General features: G+C 60.1%; 1 pseudogene across 1 annotated transcript in view; it reads right to left on the bottom strand.

The window, feature by feature from the left end:
- SSPOP (SCO-spondin, pseudogene) overlaps positions 1–16,992 on the bottom strand; it is a 57,041-nt pseudogene that overhangs the window by 25,334 nt on the left and 14,715 nt on the right. Inside the window, exons 31-58 of the transcript XR_008548889.2 lie at positions 16,537–16,665; positions 16,346–16,437; positions 16,033–16,264; positions 15,771–15,922; positions 15,534–15,674; positions 15,259–15,441; positions 15,011–15,161; positions 14,277–14,430; positions 14,120–14,174; positions 12,837–12,941; positions 12,306–12,524; positions 12,069–12,196; positions 11,220–11,364; positions 10,989–11,139; positions 10,391–10,463; positions 9,581–9,638; positions 7,707–7,877; positions 7,296–7,424; positions 5,828–5,998; positions 5,579–5,743; positions 4,656–4,835; positions 4,433–4,555; positions 4,178–4,307; positions 3,981–4,106; positions 3,707–3,798; positions 2,263–2,436; positions 1,789–1,953; positions 854–1,112 (exon numbers count right to left, since the gene is read on the bottom strand). The product of XR_008548889.2 is annotated as an SCO-spondin, pseudogene (transcript). The remainder of the gene's footprint in view (positions 1–853; positions 1,113–1,788; positions 1,954–2,262; positions 2,437–3,706; positions 3,799–3,980; positions 4,107–4,177; positions 4,308–4,432; positions 4,556–4,655; positions 4,836–5,578; positions 5,744–5,827; positions 5,999–7,295; positions 7,425–7,706; positions 7,878–9,580; positions 9,639–10,390; positions 10,464–10,988; positions 11,140–11,219; positions 11,365–12,068; positions 12,197–12,305; positions 12,525–12,836; positions 12,942–14,119; positions 14,175–14,276; positions 14,431–15,010; positions 15,162–15,258; positions 15,442–15,533; positions 15,675–15,770; positions 15,923–16,032; positions 16,265–16,345; positions 16,438–16,536; positions 16,666–16,992) is intronic.

The raw sequence follows: 16,992 nt of genomic DNA, 5'->3' as shown, positions 1-16,992 counted from the left end.
CAGGAGGGAGGAAGAATAAAGAAGGAGGAAATCGAAGGAGGGGCAGGGTATATAAAGTAAAAAGTAAGAGGGAAATGAAGAATGGCCCGGGCGCGGTGGCTCACGCCTGTAATCCCAGCAATTTGGGAGGCTGAGGCAGGTGGATCACTTGAAGTCAGTAGTTGGAGACCAGACTGGCCAAATGGTGAAACCCTGTCTCTACTAAAAATACAAAAATTAGCCTGGCATGGTGGTAGGTGCCTGTCATCCCAGCTACTAGAGAGGCTGAGGCAGGAGAATTGCTTGAACCCGGGAAGTGGAGGTTGCAGTGAGCTGAGAGGTGGAGGTTGCAGTGAGCTGAGATCGCACCACTGCACTCCAGCCTGGGCGACAGAGTGAGACTCCATCTCAAAAAAACCAAACAAACAAACAAAAAAAGAATGAAGGAAATGAAGTGAAGAAAAAGAAAAAAGAGGGAAATCGCTTGGAGCACCCTCTGCTGGCAGGTCCTGATGTCAGCTTTGGGTACTGGGCACTTGAATGTTTCTGAACAGAAATCAAGTGGATCCCAGGTATGAAATTACATTCAGGAAAGAGAACCAGAGAAAGCTGTGATGAGAGGTTAGACCCTCTCCCATCTCTAGTTCTATCACAAATCGCTCCATCGATCTGAGACCCAATATTCCCATAAGTCAAATGGGGATGACCACTCGCTCTAATATTCTCAGGACCCTGCCTGGCACCCGTGGCTGCTGTGTTGTGTTTGGGGGAACGGAGCACCCCACCATGGGGTGTGCTTGTGAGAGGGAGCCCACGCCTGCCCACCTCTAGATCCCCGGCCCCTCTCCCACACTGCCCCCACGCTGTGACCCACCAGTTGTTGCAGGAGTCCAGGCGAGCCATTGCTCCTGATGCATAGAGCTGCCCGTGCAGCTGGCAGGGGCACTGGCTGCGGGGCAGGCAGCTAGCATTGTGCAGGAAGAGACCAGCGGGGCAGGGGCAGGTGCAGCCGGGGGCGCAGAAGCCCGTACACTCTATCCCGGGGCCCTGCGTCAGGCATAGCCGAGGGCAAGGACCCCCCTCCTGGTGACACTGCTCTGCTGAGCGGAACACCATGTTCTCTGGGCACTGGGCTGGATAGGAAGACAAAGCAGGTCTCAGCAGGGGCAGGAGGGACGGGAAGGGATGGGAAGGGAAGGGAGGCAGAGGGGCGGAAGGGAACCTGCAAGCAGGGCATGGGGCGGCAGCCTACTGGGCAGGACTGTGCCAGAGAAGCCACCCCTCCTGCCCCTACCCTCACAGCTTTGCTCCAGTGTCTGGGATGGCACCAGGACACAGCCATGGCTTTGCTCTACTTTAATACAAATATTCTTGAGAACAGACCATGAGGACTCCAGTCATCTGGGATAGGAGGAGCCCTCAGAGGACAAGGGAGAGTAAGGAAGGGGCCAGGGGCTTCAAAGTGCGAGCTCTGCTCCCCCACGATTCTGGCCCTGAGTGTGTTCTGCCCTGAGGAAGGCCAGTCTGCCTCCCTCGGGGAGCCCGTTCTCTGGGGAAGGAGGCCTGCCTCCACCAAAGAAGAGCAAAGGGCTGAGGGGCCACAGCTGCTGGGACCTGGTCCCCGGTGGCAGGTGGGAGAGGCAGGGAGCTAGAGGAGACACAGGAAATCCCAGGCTCCCTTAGCTCCAGGCATTACCTGGCCTGGAGTCAGAGGGCAGTGATGGGCAAAGGTGAGGGTGGGGAAAAGGTCAAAATCCCCAGGAGCTGGGCCAGGGAGGCCTGCTGGAAAATAGGCAGGGAGTCTGGTACCTGTGCAGGGCTGCGTGTTGCAGTCCCTGGTCTGACTGTGGGGTCCTGGGCACGTGGTGTCCCCTGGAGCCAAGCTGGAGCAGCTGCACCCGCGTGTCTGGATGCCTCCATCACAGGGGGCTGAGCAAGTGGACCAGGGAGCCCACAGACCCCAGACACTTGGCACTGCCAGGAAGAGCCCAATCCAGAGTCACAGACACTGGCATGGCAGAGACAGTCCAGGATAGGGCATTGTGTGGCTGGAGCTGTGTAGCTTGCAGGGTCTTAACTGCAGCCTCCAGCCCCCACCTACATCTACCACTCAGGCTGGCTTCCTGCGCGATGGCTGGGGTGGGAGAGGCTTAAGGACAACAGCCAGGTTTGCTCCAACCCTTGGCCCCTCCCAGATGTCTAGAACAGGCTCAAGGGGGCATTCTTCTTTGTTCCTCATCCCACCCCAGCATCCGAGCCACCCCTGGGCCCAAGGGGGAATACCTGGGCGTACAGGGGGGCTGCAGGGCTCCTCCTGGGTGGCGTCTCCTGGGCAGGATGAATCCCCAGGGCTGGGGCAGAGTCGGGAACGACTGCGCCAGCCAGGGCCCCCTCCCGGGGCAAGGCAGCTTTGGGAGCAGGAGGACCAGGAAGTCCAGGGTGTCCAGCCCAACACCTCTGTGGAGCGGGAACAGGACAGGCCATTTGTGCAAAGGCCTTTACTGGCAGGGCTGGGGAGGGTCGAGGAGCCTGGGTTAGGTCTGAGAAACTAGGTGGGCAGAAGAGGGCTCACAAGGAGGAGGGAGGCTGCTCTGGGCTCAGGGTGCAGCCTCTGCCCCTTCTCAGCTCACTTGCTGGGACCCCCACTCTCCAGCCCCATCTTTTTTCTGCTTTTTTGGGGGGCTGAGGACAGGATCTGTCAGCTGGAGTGCAGTGGCATGCTTATAGCTTGCTGCAGCCTCTACCTCCTAAGCTCACGTGATCTTCTATCTCAGCCTCCCAAGGAGCTGGGACCACAGGCATGCGCCACCACGCCCAGCTACATTTTTAATTTTTTTTTTAAGAGATGGGGTCTCTCTATGTTGCCCAGGCTGGTCTTGAACTCCTGGCCTCAAGCAATCCTCCCACCTTGGCCTCCCAAGGTGCTGGAATTATCGGCGTGGGCCACTGCACCTGGCCTCCAGCCCCACTTCTCACCCTCAGGAGCCAGGCACAGAGCCTCCTGTGAAGCTGGGCTCAACTACATTCCCACATCTCTCTCCTGAACTCGGACAGCACCTCAGCAGGACCACCATCAATCCTCATGTTTCCCCCAGATCAACACTTCCTGATCCTTCTATGCCAGAAACTGATTAAGAGTCCCTGTGGACACTGTCAGTGTCCCACCAGCCACTCTCCACTGGCCCCTCTTTCCCTCCTACTGCAAGAGCCTGGCCCAGACCCCCTGGATGCACCCTGCCTCTCTCCCCCTCCCCTCCCCCACTCCTCTTTCTTCCCCCTTGGCCACCTCTCCCTTGCCCACCTCGTCCCATTGCCCTGCACACCAGTGAGGCTGCACCTGCTCTGCAGAGACCTCCACTGGCACAGGCACTGTCTGAGAAGCACCCGGTAGGTGGAAAGAGGGAAACCATCTGGCACCTTCATCTGGCCTCTAAATGTTGCTGCTGGCCTCCCTCAACCCACCAGCCTCACCTCTCTCGCCCGGCTCTGCAGTTGCCTGCTCCACCCAGGCCAGCCTGCTCCTGGCGCCCAGGCCGTCTGGGCGGGAGTCTCTGCCTCTCCCCATCAAAGCCCCTCCACCAAGGCCAGTTCAAGGGCTGCCTCTCAGACTGCGGAGGTGTTACCAATCCCCCACGTAGAGTGGTCAGTGGGTCCCATCCCGTGTGTTCTCAGGGTACAGAATTGGGAGCAGGAAGGGGGGCTCCTGCACCCAGGCTCCCGGCTATACCTGTCCCACACACTGTGTGGCAGCCCTGCAGTTCCTGCCGGTCACCTTCACACGGGGCACCCCCCCAGGCTGCCGGAGGGTTGGAGGGAGACCTGGGGAGAGAGGCAGCCCTGAGCACCCGCTCTGCTCTCTCCCTGCCCTCACTCCCGCCTTCTTCATCCTTCATCCCCTGTCCACCATCTTCCCACTATCGCCCCCTCAGGGCTGGCCTGGCTCCTCGCCTCCCTGGGCCCCACCACTCCTTCTCACACTGCCGTCCACCCCTGTCACACACCTGAACCTGGCCCTCACTCCAGAGCCACAGGAGCGGTCGCAGGGAGCCCAGGAGGACCAGGCTGACCAGCCGTAGGGCAGGGGGCAGCCCCCTGGTTGGCACAGCAACTCCCCCTTCTCACACACGCTGCAGGGGAGGGAGAGGCTGAGGAACTGGTCAGGGAGGTACAGTGCCCTCCCTGGTGCGGCCGCCCTCACCATTGGCTGCAGTTGCCCAGGAGGAAGGACACCCCTGGCCACTTCAGCTCTTCGCCCACCAGGCAGGGGCACTCAGAGAGGGGCAGGCAGCGAGTGTCATGCAGAAGGAGCCCCGGGAGACAGCGGCATCCTGGGAGTATGTGGAAGAGGGCACTCAGCCCCAAGGGGCACAGCAGGGAGGGGAGGCTGGAGACTGGGGGCTGGTGGGCCTATGTGGGCACCCCACAGTCCCCCTGCAGGCCAGGTCTGCCTCACCTTCCACACAATGCCCACTGCAGCTTCTGTTGGCCTTGGGATCCAGGCAGGAGGGTGGGCATGGGGGCACCAGCCCCTTCTGGCACAGATCGGCACTCACATACACACGGCCCAGCTCGCAGTCTGGTGGGGGATGGGCACCAGGTGAGCCTAGGTGCTGGGAGGCCCAATCGCCCCATGCCCACAGTGCTCCCTCCGTGTCCCCAGCCCAGCACCCCCTTACCTGTGCCACCTGAGCAGGGCTGCAAGCCGCAGGGTGCCCTCTCTTGGGAGGCCCCAGGGCAGGGGGCACCGCCATTCTTGGGTGGGGGGTCCACACAGCTTCTCTGGCGACTCTGATGGCCACCCCCGCAGGAGACGCTGCAGGGTCCCCAGGCCTCCCACATGGCCCATGCCCCAGCCACTGTTGGGGAAGGTAGCATGTGGGTCCACCAGGAGGGGTCCAGGAGACACAGGCTATGAGAGAGTGGCCAGAGCCAGCGCTCCCCTCCTCCCCCGGCCTGGGCAGCAGCCAGCGAGGCAGCCAAGGGCCCTGCCCTGGGTGTTCCACAGCTCCTCTTCTGTCCCAGGAAACCTCCCCTAGGTGGCAGGTGCCTGGAGAAAGGGCTCTAGGTGCCTCCCAGGACAAAATCTCTGCTCCCTGGGAAGGGGCCGGGACTGCGGGGATCCTGGGGAGAGCTGCCCTGATGGCAGCTGTAGGGCCACCACAGCCAGGGAGGAGCCAGGGTGGGACTGAAAGAGGCCCCTGTGTGGGGATCCCCTCTCTGCCATGCACAGAAGTAGGTAAGGGCCACTCCCTTGGATCGATGGAATAAAAGAGTGACAAGGCCTTCTGCATGGCACCCAGGGACAAGTGGCACAGCTGGCTGACACCTGAGGCCTGGCTCCAAACACCCCCACACACCATCTCCCTTAATCCTTCCAGTGCCTTCTGAGGCAGGAATGACCATTATTTCCAGGCTATACACGAGAACCTGAGTCTCGGCTCAGGTAGGAAAGGAGGGCAGGGCCGGCCAGGAGGCTCTCAGATGGAAACCCCCCCGCAGGTTTCACACCTGAAGGTTCCTGAGGAGACTGGGTGGGGGGTTCCCCACCTCCCTCTGGGAACAGGGGCTTTCCCGAGGGAAGGCTGGGGTGCAGGATTACCTGGGCAGGCCTGCACAAAGCAGGACTGGCTTCGGAACCGGTCACGCGGGCAGCTGCCCCCTGGCAGAGGAGGCCGCAGCAGCTCCTGGCGCTGGAAGGTGAGGCCCAGGCCACAGCTGCGGCTGCAGCTGCTCCAGACAGACCAGGGGCCCAGCACGCAGTCCACTGCAGGGGCATGGGGGCCGGGGCTCAGAGGGGCTCATGCAGGAGGGGGCCCTCAGGGCTACCCCTGCCCTGGCTGGCACATACCACAGCCATCCTCGTCCGAGCCATCCTGGCAGTCAGGCTGCAGGTCACAGCGCCGCTCAGCAGACAGACACTCCCCGCTGCCACAGCTCAGCTGGCTCGGGAAACAGAGGGCCCTTGAGGCTGGAAGCCCAGGCAGGGCCGTGGTAGGCACCATGAAGGGCACAGTGCTCGCTGCCCACAAGGCAGGGAGAGAAGGGAGCCACATAAGTAGATTCCTGGCTGAATGATACCCTCAGCCCCTTCTCAAGCCAAGAGCCAAAGTGAGCTTGCTGACTGGAGCCCCTGGCCTCCCCTTCCTCCTGATGTCTCCTGCATCCCATGCCCAGAGCAGGCTTCCTTCCACTATGTGTTGGTGAGATCATGGAGTCTTGGGTCTACACAAGCTCTCACACAGAGATTCTAGATGCTTAGGTACCTTCTTCCTGAATGCATACTCCCTGGGGTGGCTCTTCTTGTGACTGATTAACATTGGATTTCTTTGGTCATGATTGGAAGACTAAGCTTTGATCATAGTGATCTACTTTGCATGGATGGATGGATGAATAAATGAATGGATGGATATATGGGTGGGTAGATGGGTGGATAGATGGGTGGATGAATGGATGCATGGATGGGTGTATGGGTAGGTGAGTGAATGGATGGATGGGTGGATGGATGGATGGGTAGATGAGTGAGTAAGTGGATGCATGGGTAGCTGATGAATGGATGAATAGAGGGGTGGATAGATGAATCCATGGGTGGATGGATGGGTGGCTGATAGATGCATGGGTGGGTGTCGGATGGATGGATGAATGGATGGGTGGATGGATGGGTGGCTGATAGATGAATGGATAGAGGGGTGGGTGGATAGATGAATGGATGGATGGGTGGATGGATGGGTGGGTGGATGGATGGATGGATGGGTGGCTGATGAATACATGGATAGAGGGGTAGGTAGGTGGATTGAGATGGATGGATGGATTGATGGATGGACGGGTGAATAGATGGATGGATGGGTAGATAGATGCATGGTGGCTGGCTGGATAGGTGGATGGATTGATGGATAGATTTGTGAGTAGACAGATGGTTGATGGGTGGCTGATGAATACATGGATAGAGGGGTGGGAGGGTGGGTGGGTGGGTGGATTAGTGGATGGGAGGATGGGTAGATGGATGGATGGGTGGCTGATGGATGGATGGATAGAGGGATAGGTAGAATGTTGGATGGGTGAGTGAGTAGATGAGTCTCTTCAAAGGTCAAACAGGTTTTATAAAATAGGCTGAGATCCAAGGCCTATCCTATTCCCGGTCTTGACCACCCCCAAAGACACACACACTCCTGTTTTTACCCATTTTCTCCATTCCCTGCTGCCCAAGCCTCCCCCAGATCCTTTCCAATATGAGCTACAAATGAGGGCAGACACTTTCCTACACTGAAGGATACGTGCCACCCCCTACCCACAGGACAGCAGGCCCTCCAGCAGCTCACCGCAGCCGTCGAGGCAATCCTCCCTGCCATCACACACCTGCGCCTGTTCCACGCAGCCCAGCACCTCACAGGGCGTCTGGCCGGGGCCACACTGCACAGGTGGGAAGGGTCCTGGGGCGACGCTCTGGCCTGTGGGCACCATCACAGCCGGCTGACCGGTCACTTGGCCTGCCCTGTCCTTTCTCCTTCGTCACCTCCCTGAAGCCCCCAACCTCCCTCCTCTTGGCATCTGCTATGCCTCACTCTGCCTATCTTGGGATAATAGAAAAAGGGTAAACTGGGCTAGGAAACTCGGTCCTACCCAAAATGACCTTGAGCTGTGTGACCTTGAACAAAGGGCCTCTGTCCCCCTCACAAGGAAGGTGGGCTTACACAGGCCTTGCACACAGGTAGAAGGGCTTGGCATCTTACCAGCAGGGGTCGCTGGAGTCACAGGGTGTGGGGGCAGCACCGTCACAGCTGCCATACCTGGTGGCAGGGTCCTGGCCTCCATCTGGGGTATGGGGGTGGTGGTCACCATCTGCATAGATTCCCCATGGTGAGGCACCCCGGAGGCTGGGCCAGGACTCACGGGCCTTGTCTCTGTGGGTGTAGGTAGAGGGAGGTGAGGCTTGCCCAGCTCCCCTTCCCAGGAAAGGAAGGTGGGGGCCCTCGAGAGGGTATCCCAGGCTTCTGGGTGGTGCAGAGTAATCACAGGTGCTGCGGACCAGGCTTGGGGCAGCAGGGGCTGGAGAGAAAGGAGGGTGAGGGTGCCAGGGCTGCTCTTTCATTCTGGCTCATCCTCCCCTGGGCCTCACCGTGCCACCTGCCTGGGCCTCAGCTTTTCCCCATCTGTGACACTAGGAGGCCTTATAGACAACTGTGGCCCCTCCCTGTGAGTTCTGATGGAGGTTATTCAGAACCTGGCAGGACTGTTTCTGTGTCTTTTGTGAAAAGCAGACAAAGCAATTGATGCCTTCTGAGAGGGCTTGCATCAAAAAAATCCAAGGAGCACAGGAAGGGCTTTGGCTGAAAGTAGAAGACTTGTTTTGATCTGAGATTTTTATTCTATTCCCAAGAAGAAACACATGGCAACTTCCAAGTTCAAACTCACCATAAAATACAATATTTAGGGAGACAAAGAACTGAGGTCATTTTAACACAGCAGCAGAGGGAGTAAACGCTACCAGAGACCCAGGGTGAGTTCATTGTTTCTGTTGTAAACAAACAACAACAACAACAACAACAAACTGATTTTGGGCTTCCTGGCAGCTACAGTGAAAAGGGTTAAGAGTCTCATTTTCTGGCAAGAGATGCATTCAAAGACAGCCTTTTTTTTTTTTTTTTTTAACCAGACTGAGAATGAAATTATAATGTATCCCATGGGTCTGCATGTTATGGATCTGAGGGGTGGCATCAATTGCTTTGTCTGCTTTTCACAAAAGACACAGAAACAGTCCGGCCAGGTTCTGAATAACTTCCATCAGAATTCACAGGGAGGGGTCACAGTTGTCTATAAGGCCTCCTAGTGTCACAGATGGGGAAAAGCTGAGGCCCAGGGGAGGATGAGCCAGAATGAAAGAGCAGACCTGGTGCCCTCACCCTCCTTCCTCTCCAGCCCCTGCTGCCCCAAGCCTCACCCAGATCCCTCCCATAGGGGCTAGAAATGAGGGCAAGAATTCACCCACACCAAAAACCCTCTTACCACCCCCCAATCCCCGCAGGACAGCAGGCCCTCCAGGAGGCAGCTCTCTGCTGGCTAGCACACAGGTGAATAATCAGGCAGCTCCAGGGAAGCCGGTTCACAACCAGGCAGAGCCTCTTCCTTCCTTATATAGGAGCATGCCAACTTGGTGACCACATCCAACCCCCGTGCCCACTTAAGAGACATTTGATGCCAGCAAACGCTTCAGAAACGGGGGCCTGGCTCCATGGATGGTGAGCAGAGGGAGTGCAGGCTGGAGCCAAGTGGCCTCCCACCGCCATGGGGGAGACCTGTCCTGACCAGGCATCTGGGGAGGCAGCCACATTACAGGGCACCGGCTCAGTCCTGGGAGCTGGCCTGGAGCTACCTGCCCCGCCAACCTACAGCCACATACCTTGGAATCCCAGGGGGTGGGCAGGGGCAGGACCTGGCCATGTCCAAAGTGACCAGTGTCTGCTCCCTGAGCCAACCCCGTGACTCTCTCAGTTGTGGAGAAGTCAGGAGTCAGGGGATTTGAACCCCTGAGATGTAACTGCCCCTGGCTCTGGAAGAACAGGTGGGACAAGAGTTTGGGGAGAAGGCCTGGAGTCTGTGCACACACCTGTCGGGGACGTGGGGGATTCCTGCCCGGGAGGCCAGTGCTCAGTCTCTACCAGGCCCTGCAGAGGGAGAGGGCTCAGCACCCTGCACAGCCCCCGGCCCTGAGGGCAGCTCCCATCCCCTGAGGATACAGCCTGGGCGCTCCTGTCCCAGCACTGCTTCCTGTCCATCTTCCTCCCCCGCAGCCCAGGGCAGAGCTGAGTATGCAACTGCGCTTCCAGGCACCAGCCCACTGCCCTCAAGGAGCTCAGGGACCTTATTCTCAGCAGCCCACCAGGGTGATCCATTTCAGCTCTTGCCCCTCAAACTCCCCTTCCCCCACCCAATGCACATGTCCACCCCCTACCCCCTACCCCACCCACACACTCTGGGTTGCTGAGCAGGCCATTCCAGGTGGGAAGGTGCTCCGCACCTTCTCCACACTATAGACACCCCTCTCCAGCCCTCAAGTCTTGTCCGGGAAGCCCCTGGGGACCCGGGCACAGGGCTCTTTTCGGCTCTGAGCACCAGATGCCCTGGTGCCTGCCCCGTGGGCATAAGCTCCCTATCAGGGGTGCAGGCTTCTCTTGTCCCCAAACCCCTCTGGGCCCTCGCTCTGCCTGCACGTCTCTGCAGCTCTGTATTGCCCCAGCCCCCAGCCCTCTGCCAGGCACCGGCAAGGCTCCTGAGAGCAGTACCAGGGAACACACAGGAGGAAATGCTGCGGAGAGGGGAGACGCCGCCAGCTGGTGCAGGAGCAGGGCTGGTGAGGCTGTGAGGCGAGGTCCCTGTCCCCCAACTCCACCCTCTGGGCCCAAGGCTCTACACTCACCTCCCTGGGCCAGTGCAGCAGCTGCCCCGGCTGGGCAGAGGAGAGGGCCAGGGTCTTGGCTGTGGAATGGAATCTGGGGAGAAAAATAGCCAAAAGGACTCCAGGGGCCCTCCCAGCACCAGTGCCCCCCTTCCAGGCAGGGGCGTCAGTGTGCTTTTGCCGGGCCTGGGGTCTTTGCGGGGGTGAGCATTCAGGAAGGACTCTGCCCACTGAGGCTGGACAAAGGCGATGTTCCCAACAGTAGCTCCCAACTTGACCATGGGTTAGAATCATCTGAGGGGCTTGTAAGACACACATTACTGCACCCCACCCCTGCAGGTCTGGGTGGGCCCGAGAACCTGCCCTTCTAACAAGCTCCAGGTGCTGCCGATGCTGCTGGTCCAGGGCCCACACCTGGAGAACCCCTGCATCAACTATGAGAAAGGCAGGGAATCCTAGAATCCAGGTGGGAAAGGGCCTTGAAGGCACCCGGCTGCAGCTCCTCAGCATGCAGGGTCTGGGCACCTTGGGGGTGAAGGCAGTGCCGGGCCCCTCCCACATGGCTGTCCCCTCGAAGGCCAGGCCAAGGGCGTGAGCTGCACGGCCGGCCACAGTATACCTGCCAGTGCCCTCAGGCAGCAACACACAGCCCTCCTCATCCGAGCCATCCTCGCAGTCCAGAGCACCGTCACATGGGCCCCCTCTCAGGACACACTCACCACTGGCACAGCGGAATCCAACCCCTGGGCACAGAGGTGCCGGTGGGGACCCTGTGTGGAGGACGTATGGCTGAGGGCTCCTCCCATGGCCCCTCTCTCTCCTGCCCTGCCCACCCCTGCGCAACCTGTACCTGGCTCGCAGCCCAGCAGCTCCACCTGCAGGGGGACATCGCTGTGGTGGACATCGTGGGGCCACACCCTGACAAACCTCGCCTGCACCATGCGGCCGAAAGTCCATACGGCAGGGTCCAGGTCATCCCAGTTTCTGGGGAAAAGCTGCCAGCAGAGGATGCTGATGACTAAGCTTCACCTCTTTTTCAGGCTGACCTCATGACTTTGAGTGACCCCACTTTTTCCCCAGTTTTCACGGCCCCTCCCAGAGCCATGCCCCCCACCCTGGCAGTAGGCATTTGGGCCTCTCAAGGCTGGAGGGGGCTGGTCCTGGACTGAGCTCCTCCCACTAAGCTGGAGGTGCCCCTAGGGCAAAGGCCAGGTCCTGTTCACTGCTGTGTCCCCAGGGCCTGGCTCGGCACCTGGCACAGAGCAGGTGCTCCTGAAACAGTTAAGACTTAACACAGCATGGACTGATTCCTACCGCCTCGTGCAGTTTGTCTCCGGGAAGGATGCAAACCCCCTGAGGGCAGGGCTGTGCCCAGGCTGCTCTCCACGAAGACCTGCGTGGGTCTGGGCTCCCGGAGGCCCTCAGTGAACTTGGTGTCTCCCCATCCTCTCTCCCTTGCAGGCTTCACATACCTGCCCTGAGTCTAAGCCACTTGGATGGTTTCCAGCATCCATGTGACAGTGGCACCCAAGCCTCGGCTCCACAGAGCACAGTCCCTGCTACTCACCAGGTATTCAACAAGCATCGAATGCAGGCCATGCCCCTCGGGGACACTGGAAGGCCCTTGGGGACAAAGACTATGGAACCCACAAAAGGGCATGGTGGGCTGCTGGCCCCATCGGCCTTGGGCGGGTGATACCTTGGGCAGGGGCAAGATGCCAGGCAGGAGGTCACAATAGTCATGCCAGTGTAGACCATTGCTGCTGAACTGGAGTGAGAAGCTGCTGGCATATGCGTTGGAGGAGCCAGCCTCCGGCACTATGATGCCTGGGGAGGGAGGGGCCAGGGCAAGAGCAGAGGTCAGAGCTGAAGGAGCTACACCTCCCCCCCGCCCATCATCACTGCCTCCCCCTCAAGCACTGCCCTCCTCACTGACCAGTGAGGTTCCGAGGCTGAAGCAGGTCCAGCTGCAGGTAATGGGGCCGAGTGTGCCACTTGGCATAAGCATCCCCTCCAGCGTGCCATCCCTGAGGGCTGGGCCCCTGGGTGGGAGCCCCCAGGAGGGCAGCCTGGGTGGGGTGTTCCAGCTGCTGGGACGATGCATGCAGACTCCCCTCAGCCAGTCCCGCCAGCCCCAGGGGAAAATAGCAGGGGACTGGGTGCAGAAGAGAGAGACAGGCTGGAGTAGGGGAGGACAGAGGGCGGCAGGAGCCTGCAGGGACACGGTTAGAAAGTCTCATGGGGAGCTAGGGGATGTGAAACGTCCACATGGGTGACTTTAGCCCAGGGAGGGAAGAGTCAAGAGAGGCAACTTAAGATAGGATGACTCCCAGATCCTTAGGACAACCATCCACAGTGTGCAGGGCAAGGAGGATGTCCCCGAGGGCCTGTTTCCGCTCCCAGGTTGGACAACCCCTGGGCAGCATGGCCCCTCTTAGCACTGCACTCCATAGCACATGGCCCTTACCTCCTGGCGGAGGCAGAATGTAAGTGGCCAAAGGGAATCTGATCTGGGGACTGGGAGCCGGAGCTGCGGCAGGAGTGGCCATGGGCTGGACCATCTGGTTCTCTCCTGTGGGAGGAGACTTCAGGGTCAGGAGACAGAGACCGAGAGGCTCACAGTCCCCGGCCCAGCACTCAGGCCTCTCCCCACTTCTTAGAGCACTTTCTCCCTGCTGACTTCCCAGGAACAACCTCCTAGCTGGGAAAGGTCCCTCCTCCTTCCCTTGGTGTGAATCGGGGGCTTTCACGTCCACTGAATATTTAGAGAACATAGAGTAAAACTGCCAGCCTGAAACTACTTTCAGCCCAGGACCCAGCAACCGCAGTTCCTAATCCAGGGGTGCTGACACCAAAAAGGCACCTTCATGGGCATTAGAAAGGGGCTGCCTCTGGATGAAAGCAGCTCTGTGGGCTGGAGTCTGGGTCCCAATCACCAGCTAACTTGTACAGTGAACAACCTGTGCAGCTGAGTATGCTGGTTCTGTTTTAACCTCAGCAACCTGTGGATGCACTTTTAGGATAAGAATGGGGCAGCCTGATCAACATGGCAAAACTCTGTCTCTACTAAAAATACAAAAATTAGCTGGGCATGGTGGTGCATGTCTAACCCCAGCTACTCGGGAGGCCAAAGCATAAGAATCGCTTGAAGCCAGGAAGCAGAGGTTGCAGTGAGCCGAGATCACACCACTGCACTCCAGCCTGGGGGTCAGAGTGAGACCCTGTCAGAAAGAGAAGAAGAGGAGACGAGACAGGACAGGACAGGACAGGACAGGACAGGACAGGACAAGACAAGACAAGACAAGACAAGACGGAAAACCTGGACCCATAAATGCATCCATTTCAATACTTTGTATTTTCCCGTTTCACTTATAACTCATTTCCAGGCAAAGATACTTTTGAAAAGTCCAACTTAACTTTGTCTTGGCTGTTCTCAGAGGGAAAGAAAAGCAACCAGAGCAACCAGATCTGAGCAGAAACAGAGGAAAGAGAGCACCTCAAAGGTGGCACCATGGGGGAGGCAGAAAGCCCCCAAAGCACAGGAAGGCAGGGCGGACGGAGAGGGAGGGCAGAGAGAAGCCTTCCCACCCCGAGGTCCCCTCCTTCCCTTGGCATGCAGAACTCAGGCTTCCTGCCACCCTGAGGCTGGGGTATCCAGCCACCCCCGCTCAGTGCCCCTGGTTCCCTCTCAGAGACCCCGCCGATTTTCCTCCCCCTGGGACTTCCCTGTCATGCCCCAGGCACACTCACCAGGTAGGGCACAGTGGCAGCATGATTCTCTCGTCCCCTCCACCAAGACTCAGCCCTGCAGAGGCACAGAGGTCAGGCCGCCTGCCTATCTCCAACCCATTCCACCAGCCTCCCCATCCCCTCCAGCTCTGCCCACCACACACTCCAGTGCCCTCACCTGGGGGCAGCTGCCGAGCGGGCAGTAGGGTGAGCAGCGTGCGGTGAGGTTGTGCAGACACTGGCACACCCTGCAGGGGCCCCCACGCCAGCGTTCCCCGACACGGTGGACCTGGCCCTGATGCTCACACCCCTCACAGGGCTCCGTCTGGCACCTGAGAAGGGAGGGATGTCCCTGGCCTGGTGACGGGGCTTGCTTGGGGTAAACAACTCTCCTGGTTCGCCTGGATTGAGGACTTTCCCAGGACTTGAGACTTTCTGTGATAAAACTGAGGAAGTCCTGGGCAAACTGAGACATTTGGTCACCCTATCAGCCCACTCTGCCCCTACACCTGAGACATTGCAACTGGCCCAGAAGAAGGCCAGGGAAGCAATTTGTACCAGCACTGCAGCCAGCGCCGTGGGTCCCAGAGGGGGCTGGGGAGGCAGCTATGGCAAGAGCCCCCCGCAAGCCTCAGCCCAGGAATTCAAGCTGAGTTTGTGAAGCTGCATCTGCGGGCTCCGTCTACCCACCTTCAAGACCTAGAGGGCATAAAACTAGAAAAGGGAAAGGCCAGGGGTGCCCAAAGAGGTTCCGGGACTCCCGGGATTTAGACGGGTAGGGGCACAGGGCAGGGGTTCCGAATTGGGGATGTGTGGTGGATGTGGAAGGGGCACACAGGAAGCTTCCTAAGTGGGAGGTGGGGTGCGGGTCAAGGTCCCTGCAGGTCCCCCGGTGGGTGGGGAACAGAGCACCTGCGTGCCTTGCGGTGGATGCCACGGCACTGGCGACCTCGGCCGGAGGGGCGGGGGTTGTTGGGGCTCCGGAAGGACCACTGGATGCTCTGGCTTCCACAGGGGCCCAGGCACTCAGCCCAGGGTGACCAGGAGGACCAGCCACAGTCCACTGAGGGAGGGCCAACAGTCAGAGCCTGAAGGAGGTGGTGGATGTGCAGCTGGGCGGTCCAGGGAGAGGACTAGGGACCCTGAGGGAAGGGCCTCACCAGCGCAGTCCGGGTTGAGTCGGCAGCGTCGGGGCCATCCGTCTTGGCAGATGCAGAGCCGGCAGTCGGCCTTGATGCGTTGCCCGGGCCAGTAGCGGGCACCGTCCACCAGGCAGGGGCACTGCCGGGGCCACACACACCACCCCTCGCTGCCCAGCACCTGCCCTTCTGGGCACCAGCAGCCTAGAGCGGTCCCAGGGTGAGGCTTCCATGCAGAGGGCTGTTGCCACAGACCCACACCCTGGAGCCAGCACCTGGGCCCAGAGCCCCCTTACCCGGGCTGCCGCAGGGCCGATCAGGTGGGCACGTGACCTGGCCAGATATGTCATCACAGGTCAGTGGGCAGGGGGCACAGGGCTGGAACATCAGCTCCCCAGAGCAGGTGGCATTGGGGCAGCCGTCCTGAGGGCAAGGCTCTGAGAGAAGCCGGAAGCAGAGGTCAGAGGTCAGGAAAGGGAGCTCTGCAGACAGGATGGCCTCCCACCAGCAGCACCATCCTCTCTTCAACTCACTGGTCTGGCGGGTGCTGTGCGGGCCTCCGGGCAGTGCAGCACAGGTGCGGCCCCCATTCTGGGGTGGGTGGCACTGCCGTTGCCGCGTCATGGTGCCCCTGCACGGCTCAGAGCACACAGACCGGGGGACCAGGCGCTCCATTCACCGTCCACTGTGAGGCAGGGGGACAGGGCAGGCAGTGAGGACCATGGGGGAGGGCTGAAGGCCTAGTGGCCTTCTTCTCCCTTCCTCTATCCAGGCCCCACCACCCCAGCCCCTCACCTGGGCAGGCTGCCGTGAAGCAGGCCTGAGACTGGTGCTCAGGCCCTGGGCAGTTCTGTAGCACCAGGAGGCCGAGTGGGGAGCAGCGGCGGCTCCGGCCCTGGCCCCTGGGCCCACACGTCCGGCTGCAGGGCCCCCATGGGCTCCAGGGGCCCCAGGCCCCACAACCCTGCTCTTCTGGGGAGGGGCCCACCTGCCCTGGCCTTCCACAGTCAGGCTGCCCATCACACACCTGGGGAGGGAGTGGGGTCAGGGCTCTTGTGCTGGGAGGCAACATGGCACTGCCGCCTCCTCCACCCACTCCCACCCTCACCAGCTGGAAGCCTATGCAGGTGCCATTGGGGCAGGTGTATTCTGGGCAGGGAAGCCCTGTCCTGTTGGGGCCTCCCAGGGCTGGCAGCCCCCCTGGGAAAGAAGAGGAGAAAAAACACAGTGAGCGGGGGGTGCGAGCTGTGTCCCAGGCCCAGCCAGCGGGGCCTCCCTCAGGGAACAAAGCATCCTCACCGCAGTCCAGCTCGTCCTCGCCGTGGGGACAGTCTGGGATCCCATCACAGAGCTGCTCAGGGGTCAGGCACAGCCCCGGAGCCACACCACAGGGAAAGAGGCCAGGGCACGGAGGCAGCTGGGTGGAGCCTGCGGGCACCGTGAGATGTGTCCTGCTCCGCTCCCGTCCCTTCCTACCCTCTCCCTGCAGAGGGGCAGGAAGGCGGGTGGGAGGCGGCCAGACAGGCCAGCCTGGGAGGAGCTGGGGGGCCTGTGGACAGCTCCCTATAGGGGGAGGTAGACAGGACCTGAAGGGCTGGCTTGCAGTGACACAAAGGGTCTGCTCAGGTCTGGTGGGGAAACGCTGAGGGCGGGATCCCTCCAAAGAGACACACTCCTCATCCCCGCAGAGCCTCTGCCCACCCTCTTAGCCCTTCTTGGCCAAGTGTGGGGAAAGACAAAGCCCCTTTCTTCGCT

Source organism: Pan troglodytes, chromosome 6, assembly GCF_028858775.2.
Source record: "Pan troglodytes isolate AG18354 chromosome 6, NHGRI_mPanTro3-v2.0_pri, whole genome shotgun sequence".
NCBI classification, from domain to species: Eukaryota; Metazoa; Chordata; class Mammalia; order Primates; family Hominidae; genus Pan; species Pan troglodytes.
Note: the sequence above shows the minus strand (reverse complement) of the source record. Positions and strands in the feature narration are given on the sequence as shown.